At 42.5% G+C, this 15,918-nt stretch overlaps 1 protein-coding gene across 14 annotated transcripts in view; it reads left to right on the top strand.

Moving 5' to 3' along the window:
* The window catches only part of rhbdl1 (rhomboid, veinlet-like 1 (Drosophila)), a 238,116-nt gene that overhangs the window by 32,155 nt on the left and 190,043 nt on the right, over positions 1 to 15,918 (top strand). The window contains exon 1 of one of the 14 annotated variants that reach the window (XM_069906197.1): positions 15,444 to 15,462. The exons of the other annotated variants lie outside the window; for them this stretch is intronic. The gene's annotated coding sequence lies outside the window, so the exon portion shown is untranslated. Of the gene's footprint in view, positions 1 to 15,443; positions 15,463 to 15,918 lie in introns of those variants that run through there. 14 annotated transcript variants of the gene reach the window in all.

Here is a 15,918-nt window from a genome sequence, read left to right as displayed (position 1 = left end):
TCTACCACTTTCTCTGGCAGCTTGCTCCATATACCAACTACTCTGTATGAGGAAGGTTCTCCTAGGGTTCCTTTTAAATCTTTCCCCTCTCGCTTTATCTATGCCTGGAAATTTTAGATTCCTTTACCCTGTGAAAAAGGTTTTGATAACTTGCCTATCCATAGCCCTCATGATTTTATGATTTCCCCACCCCCCCTCCCCCCACCCTTAGCTTCCCAAGGTCTAAGGGAGAAAAGCCCCAGCCTATCCAGCCTCTCCTTGTAATTCAAGCCGAGGCAGTGTGTAAGCCAAACACCTTTTTCGACACCCTATCTATCTGTGTTGCTGCTTTGATGGAGCTGTGTTGCTGCTTTGATGGAGCTATTACTTGTACCTACAATTGTCCAAGTGAAATTCCATTTGCCATTCCTTTCCCCACCAGTTCATCCAAGTCCTATTGCAGTCTTGGAGAACTTTCTTCACCATCCACAATACCACCAATTTGGAGCAATATGCAAACTTACCAATTGTGCTAACTATATTGTCATCCACGTTGTTAATATAGACCCAGCACCTATTTCTGCAGGTCACAGGTGTCCAATCTGAGTAATAACTTTTCACTACCACCTTCTGTTTCCGACCGTAAATCGAATTCTCTATGTAATTGACCAGGTCACCCTGGATCCCATGTAATCTGACCTTCCAGACCAGCCGGCCATGTAGGACCCTGTCAAAGTCCATGGATTTGTTAACATCCATATTAAACTATACTGTCCTGTTCCCATCTTTCCTCTTGGGGGGAAAAAAAACTCGACCAAATTAGTATGGCACGATTTCTCCTGGATAAAAACTGTGGTGACCTCCCTAATCTGTCCTTCCCTTTCCAAATGCATGTCTTGCAGAATCAACTAAAGTTAAGCTCACTGATCTGTACTTCTCTGGCTTGTCCTTACAGCCTTTTTAAAATAATGTGACAACATTAACCACCCTTCAGTCTTTTAGCACTTCACTTGTGCTTAATGATGATATAAATATCTTTTCCAGGGCTCCTGCAATTTCTTTCCTAGGTTACCATACAACTCTCTGCTTCCTTTGATCAGGCCATCAGGATATATCTGCCTATATGCCTTCGAAGACCACTTTTACCTCCTCTTCTCTCATGCAGACGTTTCTAATTTACTTGCCCAAGTTTCCTGGCCTCTATATCTTTCTCCACAGAAAATACAGAGGCAAAATACTCATTTAGGTCCTCACCCATCTTCTGTTGCTCTGTACACATATAACCAACTGAACTTTAAAGGGTCTTGTGCTTTACCTAGTTACTCTTTTCCCTTTAAGATACTTATAGAATCTCTCAGGATCCTTCTTAATGTTGTCTGCCAGAGCTATCTCATACCTCATTCTTGCCCTCCTAATTTCTCTCTTGTGTGAACTCCTATATATTTCGTATTGTTCAAGGGATTTACTTAAAGTGCTGGTGAAAGTCGACAGATCACAATGCTTCCATAGAAAGCACAAGACCGTTCACAGTTTGGGCACCTGCTGGTTGGTCCCCTTTCTCCTCTCACCAACCACTACCCCTCTTCCTCCCCCCCCCCCCCCCCCCACCACCTCAACCTTTTTATTAACTTTTTATTACAGGGTAAAGGAATCTGCCCGATTTGTTCCAGTATGCTGAAGATAGACTCAAACCTGAAACATTGACTGCCTTCTGCTTCCTATGGATGTGCAAGACCTGCTGAGTTTTTTCAGCATTTTTGTGTACTGCCCAATTTGGAACTATTGTTTTAATCATTCTCTACCTCAGAAAATGAATAATGGTAGATGAGCAATAATTAATGATAACTGTGATGAACCTCCATGTTTCTAAACCACTAACTCATGGAGGTATCAAGACAGGGTTTGATGGTGGTACATGATGTCACTTCTATACTATTTGTGTCAGGTGCACTGTCTTAATATTTGAACTAACAACGTTTCTGAGTGGAAGAGAGTCTCGGTTTTACTTAGAATTTGAAATGTTTGTATGCAGAGGCGAAACCATATGAAAATGTATACTTCTGCATTATTGTTTTGAAAGCCTCTTCAAGTCTGTTTCGCAGGTCTCTCATGAGGTGATGCTTGATTGCAGACTACCATGCCCTTTTAATTAACTGTAGGTCAGAATATGATTTAGAGAATCGTATGCCATTTGACACATACATGGCTTATTTTCTTTGGCTTGGCTTCGCGGGCGAAGATTTATGGAGGGGTAATGTCCATGTCAGATGCAGGCTCGTTTGTGGCTGACAAGTCCGATGCGGGACAGGCAGACACGGTTGCAGCGGTTGGAAGGGAAAATTGGTTGGTTGGGGTTGGGTGTTGGGTTTTTCCTCCTTTGTCTTTTGTCAGTGAGGTGGGCTCTGCAGTCTTCTTCAAAGGAGGTTGCTGCCCGCCGAACTGTGAGACACCAAGATGCATGGTTTGAGGCGATATCAGCCCACTGGCAGTGGTCAATGTGGCAGGCACCAAGGGATTTCTTTTGGCAGTCTTTGTACCTCTTCTTTGGTGCACCTCTGTCTCAGTAGCCAGTGGAGAGCTCGCCATATAACAGGATCTTGGGAAGGCGTTGGTCCTCCATTCTGGAGACGTGACCTACCCAGCGCAGTTTGATCTTCAGCAGCGTGGATTCGATGCTGTCGGCCTCTGCCATCTCGAGTACTTCGATGTTGGACATGAAGTCGCTCCAATGAATGTTGAGGATGGAGCGGAGACAACGCTGGTGGAAGCTTTCTAGGACCGGTAGAGGACCCATGATTTGGAGCCGAACAGGAGTGTGGGTATGACAACGGCACTGTATACGCTAATCTTTGTGAGGTTTTTCAGTACAGCTAAAAGGTGGAGAGAATAAAACATTTTTAAAAATCAAAGGAAAGAATGGTTTGATACGTTCCTGTGGAAGGACGTGCATGATCATTTTGAAAGGTGAAAGGCAATTAATATGAATTGTGTGGTGCATTGGAATTGGGGTTAGTCAGGGCAACAGACCAATACAAAGACAAAATATTTTTTATTATAACAAAATAATTTAATACAGTTTTACTGTTTTAATGGTACAGAAAGCGTTAAATCAATAAAAGTAATAACAGAAATATTGCTTTCATTTATCATAAAGCAGCAGAATCTTGAATGTTATTTTCCCTTTGTTGTAATATTGGTCACCTCATAAAAGCTGATCTGTGCTTCAGGAATCCAAATTTAAATTGTTCATTCAAAAGCACCATCTATTTATTTAAATTTCTGCTCCATCGCAAATTAATTCCAACTGCAGATGACCTCTTGTTTTTGCTATCGGGTGTCTGGATGTGGTTAAGCAGACCCCTAGGACTAGACACTAGTGCTCGGTAACAAAACAATGCAGGAAGGGATGTTGGTGTTCTGAACCGAAGGCAGTGGTTCCCAACCTTTTACTTTCCACTCGTATATCACTTCTAGGTGAGTAGGAAGGGAAGGTTGAGAATCACTGCTCTAGACCCAATTATTACTGAAATATTTTGCTTGAGAAAAATTGTCATTGGCCCATTTCCTTTGGAGTTATGAAACCATGCACATAACGAATCAATTTGGAATGATTAAAACAGTAGTTTTTCAAACTTTTTCTTTCCACCCACATACCACCTTAAGCAATCCCTTATTAATCACAGAACACTTATGGCATAGTGTTAGGTCTGCTTTGTTCATGAATGAGTGAGACAAACACCAGGCTGAGTCGAAATCAGGGTTCTTTGTTCTTTATTACCGGATTGTAACACTTGCGACTAACAAGTTAGTCGGAGAATGCATTCTGCCGTTATCAGCAAAATGGTGATTTTTTATACCCTTGGATACATGCTTAGAACATCATCATATCATTACTTGTCCAATGACTAAAACTGTTGCTATCCTTTCCCTGCTAGCTTCCTGCCTCTCAATCCATCAATGTCTCTCTTATCTTGTAAGTACAAGGATGCATTCTGTTACTCCTTAGTACTGGGTGACTCCTTCTCCGGTCCCATCTCATGATGTTTTACCTAACAGGAGTACAAGGACACCTCCCCTTCTTGTTACTGCCCTGTACAGGGTAACTCCCTACACATTCCCATCTCATGATGTTTTACCTTACAATCCCTCCTTTGTCCTCTTTAGAGGACAATCTCGCCCTGACTATGCTACCACCGCGTTACATTAGTTCGCCTATTATTGCCAAGCTCTATACGGGTTCTGTTCACAGGGTAGTTCGGCTGGTGGGCGAGGGCTCCCCCAACCCTCCTTTGCGTACACCCCCCATCCGTCACCCCGATCCCATTGCCCGTTTACAAGTTTCATCCCATTTGCCCCCAAGCAAAAAACTAGCTAACCCCCCGTACATTAGTAAATTCCCAAGTTAACATATGGTCTACAATCTAATTCATAATACTTGTTCTACAATCTGATTAATAATGTTTGTGTTACAATCAATGTTATAATATTTGGGTTACAAGCAAGGTTAAAATTATATGTGTAACAATCTAATTCACAATCCCTCCTTCCCATCACATTCCCCTTCAGACTCCAGATCGATCTCAGCAACTTTCTCCGTCTCCTGTAATGTGAGATAGTCTTGCTCCACAGCCTGCACAGCTTGATATTTCGGAGGCAGTTCATCACGGTCAGCAAAGGCTTTCTCTATGGTCCTCGTGACCAGCGTTCGAATGCATGGAATACAACAACAGCCACAAGTGATAAAAATTGATACAGAAATGAACAAACCCAGCAAAAGTTGTCCTAACAATGTGCTCCATCTCCCAAACACTCCCTGTAACCAGGATAAAACAGGATTGGAGACTCCAGACTGGGCTTTTAATTCTTTCGCCAATGCCCTAAGTTTCGTTAACCCCTTAGTGAGTGATCCATCTGGCCCTGTGTTATTAGAGATAGAAGTGCAGCATAGATCTCCAAACATAGCACACACTCCACCTTTCTCTGCCAGGACCATATCAATCGCTATCCTATTCTGAAGTGTCATAAGGGAAGTTTCTGACAGTTGTTGATGTATTGCCTCAACAACGTCCCTGGTCAAATTTGCAAGGCGCTGGACATTATAGTGAATAAGGTTGATCCTATTAACATTCTTATTTACAGTGATGGGAAAAATTGCACTAAAAACAGGAAAGCTTTCAAACCCAGCTGCAATCTCATCGGCTAATTTAAATTCGTCCGGAATATTCCGGGCTTGGCCAATGGCATCAATCCATACCCCATCAGGGTTCCTTCCTCCCGGCCCCAAGAGTCCAACACTCCTCCTTTTTCTCCACAGCCAACTCTCTGTGTGGCGCAATTCTAGGGAATCCTCGTCTCCCTCCTGCCTTTTGACAATCAGCACTGGCGCATTAAGGGTTACTAGAGCACACCGACCATCCCAGTTAGCGGGGAGCCAGTTGTACAGCACTCTTCCTCCACAAAACTCATCTGTGTAGTCATTCAATCTGCTACAAGTCTCCTTAGTTTCAGATTCATTTTTTTTGTTATGGGACCTCAAAATCATCCCCTGTATATGTTCATGATAACCAGTAACCTGTTTGGCTGCCCTGTCAGGCACCCATGTGGCATTTTCCCTGCTAATAGTAGGTCGTCTACATACTGAATCAGTGTAACATCTTCCGGGAGCTTTAATTTCATTAGGATTTCGCTAAGGGCCTGATTGAACAGTCCTGGACTGTCCTTATAACCCTGAGGTAATCTAGTGTATGTGTACCGATGTGCTTGGTAAGTGAAAGTTAACCAGTCTTGCCATTCCTCAGCTAAATTCAAGCAGAAGAATGCGTTTGCCAGATCAATGACAGTATAGTATTCGTGCTCCGGACTCAGAGCCCTAAGTGCTACATATGGGTCTGGGACTGGTCTCCCGATGGTCTTGGTAGCCAAGTTAATCTCCCGGAGGTCGTGTACCATCCTCCAGTCTTTTCTACCCGGTTTGGGAACAGGCATGATGGGCGTGTACCACATACTGTCAGGTGCCGCCCTTAAAACCCCTGACTCCATTAACCCTTCTATCGTTCCTTTAATACCCTCCTCCTGACTGGGCGACAAGCGGTATTGTTTTCTCCATATTGGTTTCTGCCCGGGGTTGGCCAATTCTAGAAATACCTCTCCTTTTATTACTCCCACATCATAGGGCCCCGTTGTCCATATATGTGGACTCAGATTAGAAAGATATTTGTCTGAGTCTCTGTGATCAATATTTTCTCCTTCTATGGCTCGGTCTCTTTCTACTTTCTCATTCACTACCTGGTCCCATGCTTCAATATTCAGTCTGACAAATTTTCCTCCCTCCGGGGTGGAATATCCCGGGATTTCTGTCTACCTGTATTCACACCCTATCGCTTCCTTTACCATCGGACCCAGCTGTCGAGCGTGATGATCTTTGTCAATACCCAAGGTCACATGAGGCACACTTTCTACTCCTAAGCAGAACCACTCCATTTGTTCTTCTGTCATGACAACCATAGCAGCTATTCCCTCCTTACCTACAAAGATAAATGGACAATGTATCGTTTCTGTCTTCCCTTCTTTTAGAGAGTCCCACCTCTCCTCATATTCCTGGTCCGGGTGGATGGTGTAGTTTAATGTAACATGCATAGGATCTAGTGGATAATGGTAATCCCCATACCGAGGAATACTGGCCCTCCACTCAAAAAACTGTTTAATCAGCCCTGGGCCTGGTTCATCATACAGTAGCCGACTCCAGAAAATACTTCTGAAGCGTTAGATGGGGTCATTACTATAAACTGTCCTCCCCTTCTTATTGTATCCCCTGGGTATGTTAACCGAAGGCCCTTCTCAGAACATTGTATGATTATTCCTAGTTTGGTAAGAATGTCCCTTGCTAATAAATTAATGGGGCAACTTGGCACAACCAGGACAGGCGTTTTAACCCTTTGTCGTCCAAATGTCATGTCGATGTTATCTGTATAGGGCTGTGTTTCCCTTATTCCGGAGAATCCTATTGTAGATAATGTTTTGCCCGAAAATGTGCTCCCTGGGGGTTTTTTAATCACTGTCGTAACTGCTGCCCCTGTGTCAACCATAAATTCAATTTTTTCTCCATTTACCGTCCCCCAAATTTTTGGTGGCTCCCAGGGAGGCGTGATTTTTGATTCTCCAGGGCACCTTCAATAATCAAATTCAGCACCTTCCTCAATATAGTCATTACACTGAGGTGCCTGGACTTGTTGATCACTCTGCCACCCCCCGATTCTCTGGGGCCCATCAATGTGTCCACCCCTACCCCTTGCTTGTCCTCTTAAGTTTCCTCCTCTTCCCCGATAGCCTCTAATAGAGGGTAATCTTTTTCCCCTTGCTCTCCCAGCCTCCGGACAGTTCCGCTGGTAGTGTCCAGGATTTTGGCAGTACCAGCATACTGCATGTTCCCCTCTATACATTGTACCTAGCTGTCTTTCCCAACCATTTCTTACTTGGGGTCCCGGATTTATCACTGGCCCCATGACCTGTGGGACTATCTGTTGGGCCGCTAATTTAACCCCTATATGTTCTATGGCTCTCACCAATTTATCGGTTGTCTTGTCCACCTCCTTCTGGGACGCACTTTCTGACTTAGCATGCTCTGATTGACGATGTCGTTTGATTGCATGTGTCAGGTGTCTTTTCCACAAATCCTCTGACATTGTCTCTACTCCCACAATGTCCCTTAATTTTGCTTGAACCGTAGCAGGTAGTCCGTTTATTATCCCATTATGAAAGTGAGCCCTTCCTAAGGGGCTGTGGTCGGGTCTTTCTCCAGTCCCTGTTTCCCATAAGTCCCATGCTCGAGTGAAATACTCGTGTGCAGTCTCTCCTTCCTTTAGTTGAAGGGTTACCAAGGCATCCAAACTATAGGGTGTAGGAAATGCTTCTCTAAGTGCTTTCCAAAATTTATTCCGAAGTGGGTTAAATTCTATTTCATCCCCCAATTTACTGCTTCTTACAATTCTCTCTATTTGCTTCAGGGCCCCTTCTGCCTTTAATTTTATCATGATAGTTCTGACATCTGCGAGTGCTAATTGTTCTTGGCAGGTTTCTCGCTCAAAACAAGAAATCCATGGACTAGCCCCATTACTCAACGGAGGTAGTTTTTTCATTAAACTCTCTAAGTCCATTCGTGACCAGGGTACATATTTTTGAGTTCCCCGTCCCGTGATCAGTAATGGGCATTGATATCTCAATTTTGGGGATTTCTGCTCCTTCTTTACTCTTGGCATGCATTTATTTATCCCACCTTGTTCTGACTCTTCTTCGTCACTGTCACTGTCCCTATCAGCTTCCAATGTCTCAGGGTCAAAGGTATATTGGTCACGTTCATCTCTAAGATAATCTTTTCGGCCATAGTTTAGTTGTTTCACATCTTTCTCTTTTGTTCTAACTATGTCCAGGTAGGCATGTCTATTTTTCTCCCTCCCGAGTCTTTTCCTTTTACTTTCCTCTCATGGTGGATCGTATCTCGTTTCCTCATCTGTACTACACTTTTCGTCCTTTACTCCTATTACCATTCCTTCAGCTTTAATTTCTCCTGACAGTGTTGTAGTTATCTTTTCCACTTCCTTAAATACACCTACCATTAATTCTTTTTGATCCTCACTGATCTGCCCCAGCACATTAATATCTCTGTTTAAGTTTTTAATGTTATCCTGAACCTTTTTCATGTTCCATTTCTGTATCTCTAACTCCTTTTCTATTTTCTTGGACTCCAGAGGGGTCTCTACATCTATTACTCCCCCTTCTATTTTTATTAAAGGGGCCTGTACCTCGTCTGATGTGTCCCTATTCCCGTGGTTCTTGTCACACCCCAGTGTCTCAATATCTGAATATAAGGGACGTGACTCCAGTGTCCCATCTGGGGTGCCAGAGAGAGAGAGAGAGAGAGAGAGAGAGAGAGAGAGAGAGAGAGCATAGCGAGAGAAAGAGATAGAGAGGCAGATACACAGAGCACAAGAGATAGAGAGAGAAAATGCCTTGCACTGGCCCCACTGGGAGAAAAGTCTTCAGATTAACACTTTCGTTTCAAAGGTTTTAAAAGGTTCTCATCCTGTGATCACTGGTCTGGATCAGATTGGGTCTCCCACCACTGGGAACTATCACTCCTTCCTTCCCTCCCACCTCGAGTGAGCTACACGTCAGCCCACAATGTCTGCCCTGATCCCGCAATGGTGGGGGTGCGGGAAAAAGGGAGGGAGAGAGGATAAAACAGGATCCCATTTGATGCGGAGCTGGAATTGTGGGCACAAAATTAAAACCAAATTGTATTTCTCTGCCCTGCCCAACCTGGGGATTTCAGGGCAGCACCACCACAGATTGGGATTGGGAGGGGGAGTGGGTGAGAGAGGAGGGGGGGGAGAAGAGAGAGAGGGGGAGAGAAGAGAGAGGGGGGAGGGTGAAAGGAGGGAGGGAGAGAGCAAACCCGGACACTTCGTGGCTGGAAACTGGAAACAGGCACTTTTCCTTTCCCTTCTGTGTTTTGTTTCTTCCAGCTTATCTAAGCCTCTACGTTTTAAAATTTTTGTTTCCCTCACCTGTCAGGAACATCTCAGTGCCCCCGGGTAACCAACCCCTCTTCCTCCAGCGGTCTACACATTTTCGGAGCATTTTTTGTTTTTCCAATGCCGCATTACTGGTATTTCGCTCCTCTAATTCCTGATTAATTTCCTTAATAACTTGGTCAAAAGTCTTAGCAGGCAACTGTACAGCCATAGCTGCGGGACCGCTTTCTAATGCCTGTTTTAATTTAGGTTCTTGTCCGTTTAGGGGATCTATGTCAACGAAAATTGCTTTTAAAAATGTCTCCTTGCAAATTGGATGACTAATATCTTTTAAAGGAACAGTCTCTAAGTCTTGTCCTCCAATTGACTTCAGACTGTCCTGTATACTCTGATTGCTCGTTTTCCACTCTCTGTTTTCCCAAAGGGGTCTGAAAGTTAAATTACAACTAGAAAACCAAATATTTGGGCTATACTTTTGTCCTGTTTCCCTGTACCAATCTATGAATTTACGTAACTTTATCTCCTTGGTGATGTTGGGAATACCCTCATTTAACTTATCAAAAGTATTTCGAATAAACTGGGTGTCTCTTAGGAGTTTGTCAACTTTTTCATTAATATCTCCTACCTGATCCGGACACAGCTGTCGCAGCCTTCTGTCGTCGTTCTTGTTCACCAGGCAGGCGTCCCTGAGTACTTTTTTTGTTGTCTCAAGGTCTCTAGTGTCTGCTGTGGTATTCCACCACGGCGAATTGGGGAAATAAATTCTTAACTTCTCAAGTGTACAGACATTATCATACCTACCGGACATTTATAAGTCAGTCTCTCAGATACAATTGAGGCCAATAAGCCTGAACCTTTGTTTTCTTTCAAAGCCCAACCTTCACGTGGGAGATTTCTCCTCTTAATAACCAGTTTAGGGCAGAAAACTCAGGTCCTCAATTGTTTATAGACCACCTTCTCACTCTATTGGACTTTGCAACGACACAATAAAGACTTTTAAACTCTAGTAGTTTCTTGCGAAGCACTTAATAAATGTCATTCAAACACCTTAAGGACTTTTATCTTGTCTGTAATCACTTACGTGTTACAATCCTGGCATGCGACCTTCAATTGTGGTCGTCTAATTTGTCCGATCTCCAGTTCTTACTGACAATCATAAAGATTTTAAAAAAAAGAGAATTTTGTTAAAACAGGCTTCTCTGGACCTTTTTATCAGCCGGCTGAGATGATTGTCAGAAAAAACAGAAACCGTCGTCCAGTGTTCACTCACCCATCACGTCGGGGTCACCAAATTGTTAGGTCTGCTTTGTTCATGAATGAGTGAGACAAACACCAGGCTGAGTCGAAATCAGGGTTCTTTGTTCTTTATTACCGGATTGTAACACTTGCGACTAACAAGTTAGTCGGAGAATGCATTCTGCCGTTATCAGCAAAATGGTGATTTTTTATACCCTTGGATACATGCTTAGAACATCATCATATCATTACTTGTCCAATGACTAAAACTGTTGCTATCCTTTCCCTGCTAGCTTCCTGCCTCTCAATCCATCAATGTCTCTCTTATCTTGTAAGTACAAGGATGCATTCTGTTACTCCTTAGTACTGGGTGACTCCTTCTCCGGTCCCATCTCATGATGTTTTACCTAACAGGAGTACAAGGACACCTCCCCTTCTTGTTACTGCCCTGTACAGGGTAACTCCCTACACATTCCCATCTCATGATGTTTTACCTTACAATAGGGAATACTTAAAGTGGTATGTGAGTGGAAAGTAAAAGGTTGGGAACCACTGACCTAGGGTGTGCAGTGGTGATCTTCATTTCTGAGCTGGGTAATATGGAAGACCTGTTGCTGAGATCAAGGACAAGGTCAAAGTTGAAGCTTGTATAAAGGGGTGAAGAAAATTCTTAAGTGATAATGAGGCTGCACCTGGAGTACTGTGAACAGGTCTGGTGTCCTTGCATGAGGAAGGATGTACTGGCTTTGGGGATGGTAAAGAGGAGGATCACCATGTTGATTCCAGGGCTGAAAAGGTCAGCCTATGAGAAGAGGTTAAATCATCTGGGATTGTACTTGCTGGAATTTAGAAGAATTAGAGGGGATCTTATAGAAACATATAAAATTATGGAAGGCATAGATAAGATAGAGATAGGTCTGTTGTTTCCATTGGTAGGGAGACTAGAACTAGGGGACATCACCTCAAGATTCAGGGTAATAGATTTAGGATGTTGTGGAGGATCTGCTTTTCCCAGAGGGCAGTGAATCTATGGAATTCGCTGCCCATTGAAGCAGTGGAGGTTACCTCAGTAAATATATTTAAGACAAGCTTAGATGGATTTTTACAGAGTAAGGGAATTAAGGAATATGAGGGAAAAGCCAGGTTCATGGAGATGAGCCAATCATCAGATCAGCCATTGATCTCATTGAATGGGCTGGATGGGCCACTCCTCCTATTTCTTATGTTCTTTGTCAATGTAGATGTTTGTAAATGAATGAAGAAATGTACAAAATATTATGTTACTCATGTTCTTTTTCTATTGTGTGTTTCAAAACTAGTTAGGAGTAAGTTTATGCATGTTTTAGGCATATTGTTGTTAGCTTTTTAAAGAAAACAATCTAAAATGATGAATTATTATGCTCAATTAGTTTCAATTTACTAAAATTAGCACTCCATTTCCCCAAGCCTTGATCACATTTCTCATCAGTCAACAGTCTTATTAATATGATGCTGTGGGCCAATAAGAAATTAGATTTAAAGTGTTTGGCAAGAGACCCAGAGGTGAGATGCAGAAACAATTTTTTTTTCCATTGCAAATTGCATTGATTTAGAATACACCACTTGAGAGGGTGATGGAAAAAAATTAATTATAATATTCAGAACAGAATATAATAAATTCTGATAGAAAAATATAACAGCCACTTGGGGAAATGTTCCAGAAATGCTCTTATTGTATTTCTGTGGTTCTTTGCAAATCCAGGCACAGTACCTTTAAAAATGTGGAGAATCCTTTTATTAATATGTTTGTAAGTGGTGGTTGGAATTGACAGCTGGCCGCTATTGGAGAGGTCATGATTTGAAGCAATTGTCAAACAAAAGACAGTCCAGGTTCTCAGAAATAACAGGCCCTTTAAAAAGGTGCAGCAAAGCATGAGGTTGCTTTTCCCAGCTCTCTTTTTTTTTACCAAAATGGCACCTGATGTTAAATGTGGAATGAGGCACATTTCATCTTAAGACCTCTTTTGGCCACTTTTTTTGTGCCCTGAGATGTTTGATCAAAAATACCTATGATAATCAATTGTACAATATTGAAAATCTTAGAATAGTCTCATATTGTTTTATATTACTATGCTCTTGTGTTAACTTCAGTGTGTTAATATTTTTACATACATGTAACTTTAAGCTGTATTGTCTGATGGTGAGGAGAAGACTAAGTAGTCCTGTAAAATGCCATATAGCTGGGAGGCAAATTGGATATTTAAATTATTAATTTCTATTTTATTTATTTTGGTGTCACATTATATTCAGACATTGATAATGGAGGATATAATGAGATAATTAAAGATGTTCTCAAATAGAGTACCCTCATCTTTTAGAATGTGCATTACTCCTCCCATTAGTCCATCCAGTATTGACTTGTTAATGTTTTTTAAAAATCTTGTAAAATACTCTTCCTTTAACAAGCACAATGTAGTTTGTTTAAGTGACTGTTGGGAAGAGCTTGATTTGATTATCACTGGATTTACTTTATTATTTACTTGAATGCACAGAATCAAGCTCTTCTGTTGTGCTAGGATGCCTTGTAAAGCATTCTAAAAATAAGTCATACAAGAAGAAACAGATTTTTATTTGTTGCCCCCCCCCCCCCCAATAGATCTAAGAATACTTTCATTTATTGGATAAATTGTAGCTTTGCCCCTATAGCTGCACAGCAGAATCTCTGTTTAGTTTACTGTTTGAAGATTATTGTTTCAATGAAAACAAGTATTATACTCATCTTTGTTTAGCATATAGCTGAAAATCAGGATGATTAAAACTCTACATCTGTATGCTTTTGCATAAGACATTTATAAGTTCCCAAAAAAGTGTATACAATGTAATAGCATAATACTGTATGTCATTTGCCTGGTTGTTTTCCTGAGCAATGCACCGCCAGCATTATTATGAGCTGCACACACTTTGCACTGGATATCTAGTGTCTCTAATGCTACCTAAAGGAAGCCAGTACCCTCTGAACTTGAAAGTGTTCTTGCAACAGATTTCCTCAGCATGGTCATCCAGCTACATGAAGATCAGCGTGGCCAAGTCAGATAAAACAATGACCTTTCAGAGCCCTTCTCAATAGGCGACAGTGTAAAGCATCCTCACGCCGACTCTCTTCACCATCCTCTTCAGGACGATGCTCCAAAGGGCCACAGAAGACCTTGATGACAAGGATGGTTTCTACATCTGATACTGCACTGATGGCAGCCTGTTCAACCTGAGATGACTACAAGACATTAGAGCAGTGGTTTTCAAACTGCGCTCCCCTAAACTCACATTCCACTTTCAGCAATCCCTATGCCATAAGTGCTCTGTGGTTAGTAAGGTATTGCTTAAGGTGGGATGTGAGTGGGAAGGGAAGGTTGAGAACCACTGCTGTAGACCCAATTGTTACTGAAATATTTTGCTTGAGAAAAATTGTCACTGGCCAATTTCCTTTGGAGTTATGAAACCGTGCACATAATGAGTTAATTAAAACAGAAGTTTTCAAACTTTTTCTTTCTACTTATATACCCCCTTAAGTAATCTCTTACTAATCATAAAGCACTTATGGCATAGGAATTGTTTAAGGTGGAATGTGAGTTTAGGGGGGCAGTTTGAAAACCACTGCATTAGAGCAACTCATTCGAGAGCTACTCTTCACCGACAATGCCCTTGTTGCCTAAACAGAGGCAGCCTTACAGCTGTATAACATCTTGCTTTGCAAAGTCTGCTGAGCTCTTCAGACTGGAAGTCAGCTTGAACAAGACAGAAGTTCTCCCTCAACCTGCACTTCAGGAAGAGTACCACCCTCTTACCATTGGCGAGACTGAGCTGAAGACAGACTACCAGTTCAAATACCTGGGGTGCACCATCTCGTCAGATGCCAAGATCAATAAAGGGGTTGACAACAGACCGGCAAATGCAAACAATGCATTTTGTAGGAAAGAGTTTGGAACAACAAGCATCTGAAGAATGGCACAAAGATCAGTGTGTACAGTGCCGTTGTACTGACCACCCTCCTGTACATCTCTTGAGTCGTGGGTCACCTACCATCACCACCTACAACTCCTTGAGTGCTTCAACCAGCGCAGCCTCCACATGATCCTCAACATCTGCTAGAGTGACTTCATCAGCAACATTGAAGTCCTCAAACAGACGGAGGTTATCAGCATTGAGACCATGTTGTTGAATACACAGCTACACTAGGCAGGGCACATCTCTAGGATGAAGGAGGATTATCACCTGCCCAAGGTTGTGCTGTACAGTGAACTCTCAACTGGCCACCGTGGCAGAGGGGCTCCAAAAAAGAGGTACAAGGACTCTCTGAAGAAATACCTTGGAGCCTGTTATATTGACTATCACCAGTGGCTGGCGACACACTATTCACCGGGTCTGTCTCCTCCTTTTAGAATGCATGCAGGGCTGGCCTTGAGGAGAAAAGGAGATAGAGAAAGAACCGTGGCACAGCAGCACCCAACCCAGAACAGAATTTCTCTTGCATCCACTGTAGCATGTCTGTTCTGCACTGGCCTCATCAGCCACTAGTGAACCTGCAGCAGACGTGGACAGCCCCCTTCCTAAATCTTCTGAATTTTATAGTGAGGAATTGTGTTCTTGCAGTAGACAACAGTGGAAGCTGAGGAGCATAGTTCTTCCACCCCTTGAGAGAAGGGATGTTGCAAAATGTTCATAACTTCACCAGAAATGCCAGGTGAGATTATTGTACTCTTAATCTCTTGTCATGTTACCTAGGGTTTTATTGTTCCTAGAACTTCAATACCACCCACCTGACTCCTTCTGTCTTGTACACTTCACCAATCTTTTGCATCAGACTTACCTATCATAAGTCAGAGTTATACAGCACAAGAACAGGCTCTTTTGCCCACCATCGAACCATCTACCCATCACATTCACGATATTACCATTGTTGTTTTCTGTTATCAGTATCCTGGGGGGGGGGGGGGTCACATTTGTCTATAAGTACTGCGAATATAGGGGTATGTTCAAGGTTATGTATCTTGCAGCAAGTGATTTGCTTTTGACACCAAGGCACAGTCTGGAATTGTTGGAATCCTATCAATTTGTTTGCATGAAGAAGCAACCTGTTTGATTGTTAGCCCATCCACTAACCTAAACATTTGTCTTCTGTAATTGTGGTGGGGGGGGG

Source organism: Narcine bancroftii, chromosome 12, assembly GCF_036971445.1.
Source record: "Narcine bancroftii isolate sNarBan1 chromosome 12, sNarBan1.hap1, whole genome shotgun sequence".
NCBI lineage: Eukaryota > Metazoa > Chordata > Chondrichthyes > Torpediniformes > Narcinidae > Narcine > Narcine bancroftii.
Note: the sequence above shows the minus strand (reverse complement) of the source record. Positions and strands in the feature narration are given on the sequence as shown.